Raw genomic sequence first — 4,032 nt, forward strand, 5'->3', positions numbered from 1 at the left:
CCGCTCTTGATGATTTCTGTTTTAATGTCAGTAGTCACCTCGCGCTACAAGGGAGGCTGGGAATGTAGTATTTTTATCTGGGCATACAGCCACCTCATAGAAAACAGGGTCTCTGTTAAAAGGAAAAAATGGAAGAATTGATATTGAGTAGGCAACTAGCAGCCTCTGGCACAAGCTTTTTCCAACTACTCCAGCCCATCTTGTGGTTCTTAGAGGGAGCCCTACACCACACAATTGTCTCATTCTCGTACCGTCTATTAATTCATTGACCCAATGAACAAAGACCAACTCACCCACTGCTCTGTGCAAGGCACGATGGCTTTGACATGTCTACTGTGAAACGTTGCTCTCAATCTGAGAGGTTAGCTGGCCCCTCGAGAGCACAGACTGTGTTTTAGGCTTTCTCACTCTCAACAATGTCTTTCACAGACTAAGCCCATGGCAGCCTCACAAATATCTAGTTGATTTTGGAATAGTTGCAAATGAAAATCTCAGTGAAATAAATAAATTCCCTGCCTTGGTACTATGCTAGAAAATTCTGGTTATCTAGGGTTTAGCTCTGTGTTCATTCTGTTTTTTTTTTTTTTTTTTAATTATTTTATTTATTATTATTATTATTACTTTAAAATTTGACCAGAAAGAGACAGAGAGGGAGAGAAAGAAAGGGAAAGTGAGAGAGCAAGCTGCCAGGTCTGGGACTTGAACTGTGGTCAGCCGTGTGGGAGTCCAGTGCCTTAACCACCACACTACCTGTCGGCCCCTCATTCTGGTTTTAAGAAACCCATAGCAAGGAGGCGGGAGTGTGGATCATCCCTAAACATCAGGGCTGTGTTGTAGCCTCATGGACTTGCCCAGGTGTTGGGCAGATCTGGCTATTGTGCAAACAGTTCTGTGTTTGTATACCCTACCAGAATTCCAAGCAGCAATCTCGGCGCCCACCTGACTTTCGTTACCACTTCTCTGTCTGGGAGGCTGTATTTACACCACGTGAACTTCCCTTGTTATTTCTGCACTGCAGAGCCGTGGAGTAAATCCGCAGCCTTTCCGCAGTGAGAGTGGGTTTCAGTTCTGTGTTCCTGTCTTCCCATTTGATCCTTGCTATCATCTGCCAGAGACGACCCCGCCACCGTCTGAAGGAAGGTTGCCTGGAGCTCATGTCACATCTTGCAGCTGCTGAGAAGACGATTGTTTTTAAAATATTATTGGCACTTAGGAGAAAAGAAGCTGGAATATATTTAGCACCTACTGTCTGCAAGGCACTGCGTTAAGTGTTTATAATCACATTTAATATTCCGAAGTCTGGTAAAGTCAGCACGGCTGTTCTCATTTTGTGGATGAGGAAACCGAGCCTCTGGCTGGTTAATAGACAAGCCCAAGGTCACGTAAGTGGTGGGGTTGTTTTTTCCCATAGTTCCTAAAATGAGTTCATTTTAATTAATGGGAGATCATTCACACAGTATAAACTTCACCTTGTTAGAGTGTACTGTTATGATTTCACAGAGTTGTATGCCATAACCATTCTCTCTCTCTCTTTTATTAATTTAATTTTATTTATTCATTCATTTATTTTAATTTGACCAGAGATAGACACAGAGGGAGAGAGGGAGGGAAAGTGAGAAAGCAAGCCACCGAGTCCGGGACTCAAACCATGGTTGGCCATATGGGAGTGTCCAGTGCCTTAACCACCACACCGCCTGCCAGTTCCCACCATTCTCTTAATTTCAAATCATTTTCGTCAAGTGGAGTTAATTTTTGAGTCCTAGCACCTCCACAACAATGCCATTCCCTTTTCTTTCTTTCTTTTTAAAATTATTTTATTCAACTTTATTTATCCATTTATTTTTATTTATTTTAATTTTATCAGAGAGGGACAGAATGAGAGAGAGATAGAAAGAGAGAGAAAGAGAGAAAGCAAGTTGCCATGTCCAGGACTCAAATCGCAGTTGGCTATGTGGGACTCCAGCGCCCTTAACCACCACGCCACCTGCTGACCCTACCATTCCCTTTTCTTTCCCCTTCCTTCCTTCTGTCCTTCCTTCCTTCCTTCCTTCCTCCCTTCCTTCCTTCCTTCCTTCCAAGAGATTTGCTATAGGGCATGTGTGTGTCCCAGAAAGACAGACAGAAAGTGAGAAATCACCTCCCAGGGGGAAGGCCATGCCACCATCTCTTCTTTTTTATTCTCCTCTCAGGATTTTGGTCTTGTATGCACACACATAGTGTGAATTTTAGGCCTCTGGGTTCTGGACTTGAACCGCAGTGGACGACATAGGAGTCCAGCACCTTAGCCATTACACCACCTGCTGGCCCCACCACTCCCTTTTCTAATTTACCACACACCGTGATTTAAATTAACTATGCGAGATGTGGGGGAATATCAGGGCTTGTTGAGTGATGAATGCACGAAAGAGGACCCTCAGCCTCTTCAGTCCCCTTTCCATCACTGAGCTGGCCTGAGGTCCCTTTGAATTGCTGGAGAGTGAGGCTGGCCTTAATTCCTTTGGGCTCTGTTCCACCCTGTTTGTGTTTCTTGGACTTGGGCCAGAGGTTAGAGCACCTCTAACGTGAGGTTCCATGAGCACCCCTCGTTGCGCCATGGGGTTCTGGTTGCCATGGTGACGGGGCCGTTCTGACCTGTGCCTCGTGTGTCTTATTTTTCTTTATTCATGATAGAATGCATATGTATGATGTGGAGAGAGTTGCACCCTCCACAGAATCTGGTCATGCCATGATCCCCTTCTTCTAGTCCTCCAGCCTGTTGGGTCCTGGGCACTCACACGCATGCTCGGTGTGTTTCAGGCTCACTGGCCTGGGCGTCTGAGCTGCGGTCATCATGTGGGCTCTGGCTGCTCTTGAGCGGCACGTATGCTGTGCCACCAAGCTGACCTCTGTCTTTGTAGTCCCAGAGTGTCACGGCGCCTGGCATCCAGGATGTGCTCAGTGAACGTTTATGGATATCTGGGTGTCCCCCCCACCACCACTAATCAAAACCACTAATCAAAACCACTGCAATAACCAGTCCTTCCTCTAGCCTCCCCCTCTTCTCCTTCCCTGGTTCCGTGTTAAAACCAAATGATGGTTCTAATCCCTAAATCAAAGAACGCACCCCTGATTGTATTATTTTATTTACTTACTTATTATTTTTTAGTTTTTTTTTTTTTTTTTGCCATAGAGCATGTGCGCTCACCAGAGAGACAGTAAGAAGGAAAGTGAGAAATCACCCCCTGGGAGATGACCATGCCACAGTCACTTCTCCTGGGATTTTGGGCATGCACTCATACATGCTTGGCGTGATTTTCTTTTCTTTTCTTTTCTTTTTTTTTTTTTGAGAGGTTTTCGCTATAGGGCGCGTGCACTTGCCAGACAGACAGAGAGAGACAGAGAGACAGAAAGCGAGAAATCACCCCCCACGGGGGATAGTCATGCTGCAATCCCCTCTCCTCCATTCTCCTCTTGGGATCTTGGGCACACACGCCCGGTGTGAGTTCTAAGCCAGCGGGTCTGGGACGCGAACCGCGGTCGACTACGTGGGAGTTCAGCAACATAGCCATTATGCTAACTGCTGGTTCCCACTTGGCGTGATTTTTAAGCCATGTCTGGGACTGGGCTCCAGGCGGCTATGGGGAGATCCAGCGCCACCTGCTGACCACCCCATTGTACTTTTAATGGCCCTCTTGTCACCTGCAAAATATTATCTGAGCTCCTTAGATGCAGATGTGCCACGGCATCTGTTATCAGTCCACCCTCCTCTCTACCGTTCCCACCCACACGTGCCCCACCCGCATGTGCACATGGCTCTCCAGGTCCGGGACTCAAAACATCTTCGGCCACGTGGGAGTCCAGCTCCCTTAACCACCACGCCACTTGCCAGCTCTTGTGCATAGTTTCTAAACACACCTTGCAACGCTCTGCATTTCCCTGGAATGCTTTTTTTTCCACACTGTGACAAATTCCTATTCTTCATTTAGTTCTTGACTGGGAGGTCACTTTCTTTGTGATGCCTTCCCCCCCCTCCCCCCCCCCCCCAGCTGTGCA

The sequence above is a fragment of the Tupaia chinensis genome, unplaced genomic scaffold (assembly GCF_000334495.1).
Source record: "Tupaia chinensis unplaced genomic scaffold, TupChi_1.0 Scaffold144899_1, whole genome shotgun sequence".
Classification (NCBI taxonomy): Eukaryota; Metazoa; Chordata; class Mammalia; order Scandentia; family Tupaiidae; genus Tupaia; species Tupaia belangeri.